Source organism: Enhydra lutris, unplaced genomic scaffold (genome assembly GCF_002288905.1).
Source record: "Enhydra lutris kenyoni isolate GAN:26980312 unplaced genomic scaffold, ASM228890v2 scaffoldscaffold2, whole genome shotgun sequence".
NCBI lineage: Eukaryota > Metazoa > Chordata > Mammalia > Carnivora > Mustelidae > Enhydra > Enhydra lutris.
In genome coordinates, this window is record NW_019154086.1 from 46,923,663 (window position 1) to 46,930,353 (window position 6,691).

The 6,691-nt window shown below is 39.6% G+C and overlaps 1 pseudogene; it reads right to left on the reverse strand.

Annotated features, from left to right (window-relative positions):
* Positions 1-1,373: 1,373 nt before the first annotated feature.
* Positions 1,374-3,594, reverse strand: LOC111146256 (annotated as a pseudogene).
* Positions 3,595-6,691: the final 3,097 nt, after the last annotated feature.

The following is a 6,691-nucleotide window of genomic DNA, read 5'->3' on the forward strand; positions in this document are numbered from 1 at the left end:
TTGTGTGCTTATCGACCGTGTGCTGCTCACAGTCCTGGAAATTATTGATGTGTTCGCACCATAATCATAGATAAGGACTGCTTTTTCCAGAAAAGAATGGTCTTTGTTTCTACCATACATTTGGGATCCCATGTGTCTGGAATCACTTTAATTCTTGATCTCGACGCCCCATCCCCACTCTAGCAATGCTAAGTTGGGCTTTAATTCTACTTGGGGTCAGTACTGGGTCTCGGGGTTGGGCTTCTGTGTTCTACTTCTGTGCTCTGCTCAGCACCAAGGAAACTTTGTCCACTCCCAGGGAGATGGAACAAAGAATCCAAATTTACTACTGGGGCCCCAACTTAATGGGAAGGGTCTATCAGACTCAACTTAAATGGGACCTCGTCATCCACTTCTGCCTCACTTGCTTCTGGGTCCGAGGTGGCTTGGCGTGCCCTCTTGACTTTCTAGGCTCTTAACATGTCTTGGAATTTGGCTTGCTCATTCCTCATTATGTTCACTCTCAGATGGTAAGATTTTTAGAATACTTTACTGAGCATTTTAATTACACTCATTAGGAGCACTGGCCCTAAAACCTAACCCATTGCAGGTAGCAGAAATCAAAATCTTCACTTTGCTTTGATGTTCTTCATATCACTATGTTTATAGGCATGTCTTAATCCAAATCAGGATACATTGTGATCTGTGGAGCTATGGATTCAGGTTTATCATCTCTGGGAATTTTCCAATTACCTTCTAAAATGTTGCCTCATTTACTAAATATAGTGAAGTACATTAGACATTCTGATTCCATCCTCCATTATTTCCTAACTGATCTTTCATAGCCCTTCTCTTTACCTTTCCTGTCCTCTAGGTAATTTAGATAGGTGTTCAAGTTTAAATCACTTAGTTGCGTCTAGTCTGTTTTTATTCACCGAGTTCTTGATTTCAGTGCCTATAGTTCTTTTTCTGACAACTGAGCACTGTTTTTGTGCTCTTCTTTGTAACTATATTTCAAGTTCCTTCCAAAACAAGGCCCCAGGAACCCCCAGGCTCAAGTATGTCCCTGAGCTTGGTCCACTGCAGTCTCGGGTTCATGCTTGGGTATTCGTTCATCAACATTAAACTCCACGATAGACGATGGAACATAGCAGGACTCCCTCTTCCGTGCCAGGAGTCCTCTGCTGACCTCAGAGGTGGAAACACACTGGAACTTTCCCTTGGAACTGGGCTGTGATGACAAGTGCCTGCCAGGAGCATCATCATCTTGTCCTTGACCTTCCCTCTAGTTTTCAAAGATATAACATTAAATAATCTTCTTTGAAGACACTGGTAAAAATTCCAAAAGACAAAACACATGCCACCAGTGCACTGTGCTTTCAGATATTCTGGGTTTAATTCAGCTGACAAATGAGCTGATTGATGTGTCCCCTCGAGAGCCAGGTAAGCCCACCTCCTTGAGGAAGCCCACTATTCTTGGTAGCAGGACAGGCCTGCTACCTGAGATGGAAAGGACGTAAGAATGCAGACATCTGGAAGTTCTCCCCTGGAAAGACAATTTCATAAATGAGGTCTTCCAAGCAAATGACACCCTACTTCCCCAGGTGCTCGTCAATCACTGTGTTGTCTGTCAAAGGAATGGTTTTATTCTTCACCTTGTCTTGTCCATGTTTCAAGATGAGTTTCTGGGCAGACTTCAGATTTGGAAGTTATCAGGTCATGTAAATTTCCACTCTATGTCGTGTTTTTATGGTCTGGGAGGTTACTCTGAAAAAGACATCACTGAAAATCTTCGGGCAAGCCTGGCAGTAGTCCTCTGCACCAGTGAACTCACCCCATTCATCCTTTGGATGCATACAGCAGAGCCCAAGGAATATTTATCTGGCACTTCCAAGCCACAGGGTTTCACTTCTAGTCGTCTGAGGCGCAACCTGTCATGTTGCTGCCGCTGGGAATCAAGTAAGAACCATTTTGGTCCCTTGAACTTGAGCTCTTTTCCTTTCTTCTGCTCCTTGTCCGAAAGTGCCTGCTTTGCTTGAGAGGCCTGATAAGCCTCATCTTTTTCAGATTTTCTGGAACCAGAGGGATCTTGTTTCTTTGCTCTTGCTGTTGTTTCCAAACCTGCGGCTACTGCTCTATAGTTTTCATTTTTATGGTTAACTATTAAAGTCTGTTTATTCCTTATTTAATACTGTAGGCTCATCTTTGTAACTACTAGCTACTCTGCATTTTCTCTTAAGTCCTTGATGGTGTCAATCTGTTGTTTCCATGTTTCTGTGATCACTCGCGGCCTGCCAGATCTTATGTTTGGAAATCATTAAGCAATGCTATGAGTCTGCAGGCCCAACTTGAAGAGTTTCCCTCCACCAGATTTGACTCTGCTTCTACTGGTATCCAGGGGAGTACCCCCCACCCATCCTGGGAGCACCTCAGTCTACTGATGCCCCTGTTCTTCAGACCTGGGCCCCCGAGACAATTGCTCCTGGAGATGTAAGCCCCAGCACCAGTCCCCATCCTGATTAATCCAGATTTAGTTCTAATTGCTTAGTTTTGGGCTTGGCGTGGGGGAGGGAAAGGGAAAAGTCCTTGGGGAACCCTTCTACTTTTTGAGCTAGGCCTCAAAAAGCACGTTCTGAGATCTAGTTGTCATGGAGATGAGTAGCTCAGAGGTCCTGCCTGCTTGATAGCAAAATCAGATACTTAAAAGTTCTCCATTTTATTTCTCAAAACATATTAAGCATGGCTATTTTATGAACTGTACTTTGATAATTCCAGTACCTCAAGCCTTCATGGGTTTCATTATATAGTGTTCAAACTTTACTTTGCATTAGATTTAAAAAAAAAAACAGGCTTGAAGTGAACAAATCTTAAATATACAGATAATGTATCTTCACATTATGTACACACCTGTTTAACCCTGCCCAGATTAACATGTAGGACTTTTCCATTACTCCAGAAACTTTCACTAGGCCCGGTTGCTAGTCAACCCCTTCTCTCCAACTCCAGGCACACTAATTTGACTTCTATCAAGTTGGCTATGTTTTCCTGTTCTTGACCTTTATATAAATGGAGTACAGTGTATACTATTCTGTGCCTGGCTTCTTTCATCTAACATGTCTTTAATACTCATTTACATTATTGCACATATCTGTAATTCCTACTTTGCTTTTTGTTTTATGATGTAGTATTTCACTGCATGATTTACAATCGACTTTCCCTTGCTATCCACCCTTAGAAATAAAAGAGCTATGAAAATTTTGGAGATTTTCATTTCTCTTGGCAATTCCCACCTCCCCCTTCCCTACCAGTAGTAATTCTGGGTTATAGCATAGAAATAATTTTATAATTCTGGGTTATAGCATAGAAATAATTTTAAACTTTTTTCTTAAAAACTTCATCTTTCCAAGGTAGCTATACCATTTCACATTCTAAACAGCAATGTAGGTGGTCCTAGTTGTTTCTACATCCTTGGTATTGTGTCTGCTTGTCATTGTATTGGCTATGTTGTGTTATCTTATTTGTGGTTCTAATTAGTATTACTAATCATGTTAAGCATCTTTACATATGCTTATTTTTAAGTGTTTAGATCATTACCTGTTTGTATGTATATTTCATGACATATCCTATCAGATATATTTTAAATATTTTCTTGCAGACTGTGGCTGCACTTTTATTTTAATGATGTTTTTCATTTTGAGGGCTTTTTCTTAATGGTTGGTGCCTCCTGTGGACTCTAATCCCTGCCTACTCCAAGTTTGCAAACGTATTTTTTTTTCCAGAAGGTTTGCAATTTTAATCTTTAGACCCATATTGTTTTGAGTATGGTGAGGTAAGGGCTCACTTTTCCTACTGATGTCCAGCTGCTCTTATGGGGGGCAGGACAATGAAAAAGTCAATATGTGACTTAGGAAAATTCACATCAAATAACCTACACCACTAAAACATCTGAGTAAGTTCAGTCAACGGGTATCAATCTTACTGGATAATCTTGAAAGGTAAGATTCAGAAATAGCGAAAGTGGGCCTTTTATCCTTGGCAATTTAGAAGACTTAAGAATTGAGGTGCTTTGGAAAGTAGGAGGGACTGGGACACAGAAAACAGGACTCAATTTTGTTGAGCTGGATGTGCTGAGCTACTTTGAATGAGACTAGGTTTAGAATCCTAGGTCTACCACTAGTTTGAAAATCTCGAGACACTTTAAAAAAATTATTTGAGAGAGCACACCTAGGCATGAGCATAGGGAGGGGCTGGTGAAGAGGGAGAGGAAAAGGGAGAGAATCCCAAGCAGGTTCCACACCCAGTGTGGAGCCTGACTGGGGGATTGATCCCATTACCCCGAGATCATGACCTAAGCCCAAACCAAGTGTCTGATGCTCAGTTAAGTCACACAGGCACCTCTCAAAACAGTTTTTCTATCAACTCCCAAGAGAGAATAAAAGAAAATGGGTTATTTCTCTAATGGGCTACTAGAACACTTTAATCTTTGTTTCAACAAGGAATGCTCCTCCCCAAATCAGCCTGTTAAGTTTGTTTCAAAGCTTGGTTTAAATACTGTTTTCTCCAGCCAACCTTTCCAGATCTTTCTAAAAGAATCAATCACTTTAACACTTCCAGAGAACATATGACATTGCTGAGGCTCAAAAGTAGCATAATGTTTAGGTTTGACTTGCTTTGTTGTTACAAAGATGTTTGGTGGGGTGGGGGGGAATCCAGTGTTTCCCTCGTGGCCTCAGAAGTAAGCTAAGGCTCTATATAGACCAGCTTCAACAACAGTTCACTACTCCAATTCATGTACCTAGCTCTATTTCTTTTTTTTTTTTTAAAGATTTTATTTATTTATTTGTCAGAGAGAGAGAGGGGAGAGAGAGCGAGCACAGGCAGACAGAATGGCAGGCAGAGGCAGAGGGAGAAGCAGGTTCCCTGAAGAGCAAGGAACCCGATGTGGGACTCGATCCCAGGATGCTGGGATCATGACCTGAGCCAAAGGCAGCTGCTTAACCAACTGAGCCACCCAGGCGTCCCCCTAGCTCTATTTCTTATTATCCCCCAGCATGTTTCATCCTGAGCCAATCCCCATAGATCTTTCATCTAAATTGTCTTTTGTTTTGTTACTCATTCTAGTGTTCATCCCAAAGGCTGCTGAATAATCTAGTATAGTAAATAAACACAGGATTAAGATTCAGAACACCAAGTCAAAAAAACCCCACTGTGACTAATACCCCTCTAAATATCACTTGCCCATTCACCCAATCTATGGGTTGCTGGAAAACCACATGAAATCACTGTATAAACATAGCATTCTATGAATTTAAATTACTGAACTGATTCCATATATATTAAGGTAGCCAGCTGGTTTGTGCAATGTGGAAAAAAAAATTAGGAGAATAAAGGAAATCACTTAACTACACTTTGCTTTCTTGCCCGAATTTATCAGTTGTGTGGACTTCATACTTGAACCTTAGGAAATCATACACTCACAAATTCCCTCCTCTACCACGGATCCTAATATTCAGTAATACACACACACACACACACACACACACACACACACACACACACACACACAATTTAAACTTGGGACACTAAGCAGTAAAATATGCTTAGCATACCAACTTCAACCATTATTTTGCCAATGTCCTCACCTCACCCACTATTTCAGTCTTCAGTGGAAAGTAGTCCAAAAGCTTCCAGTTTTGAGAAAAGGGACATGACAAATCTATCCTGGTTTCCTCACCTATAAAACTAGGTGATGTTTCATGGTAGCTACAACTTGTGAAAACTTCAATAAAACAGAAATGTAAAATGAGTAAGTACTATAGAACACTTATATCTGTCGACTGTTTCAACCTATTTATATGAAGACTCATTTGGTCATTTTAACAAGTTTGAACTTTTAATATTCTTAGCTTTCAGAAAGGTGAAAACAAAAACTAACACGAAGTCATGATGTTAAAATATCATTACAACTGGGGGGTGGGAGGAAGGGTAAGTGGGTGATGGGTATTGAGGAGGGCACACGTTGCGATGAGCACTGGGTGTTATATGCAAATAATGAATCGTTGAACACTCCATCAAAAACTAATGATGTAAGGTAAAATGTAAAAAAATCATTTCAACCTAAGGAGGTATCAAATAACCTCATTAGGCTCAAATTTTTCAGATATTCTTTTCAAATAGGATGTTTTGATACATGAAAAGTATGGTACCTAAATTATCAATAAACCTGTGGAATATATGGCAGAACAGAAGAATCTTACTGACTTACGAGGGAATTAGATAATTTGACCTTTTGTTTCCTATAGAGAAATCACTATGTCTAGCAGATTGGAGTCCAACACTTAAACTTGAAAATGGCAATACACTTTTGTTCTTCACTTCATCCTAAAAAGTGTGATTACATTCTCACCAAACCAAAATGTTAGAATACATTATAGGAAAAAAACCCCCATATTTTCATAAGGATATTTTAATTTTTTAATTTTAACAATTCAAATAAAATTCAGCTAGTTAACATAAATAGAATAAATGCACATAATTTACAGCCATGTACACAAAATGTGAGAATAGCAAACCTCACATAAATGGTCAAAAGTTATCAACTCTTTTGAAGTTGATTATTTAGCTATGACTAATAGATCATAATTTAATTGTTCACATATGAGGGGTACACATTCAACTGTTTATTAACAAAAAAAATGAGTGAAACTAGAAT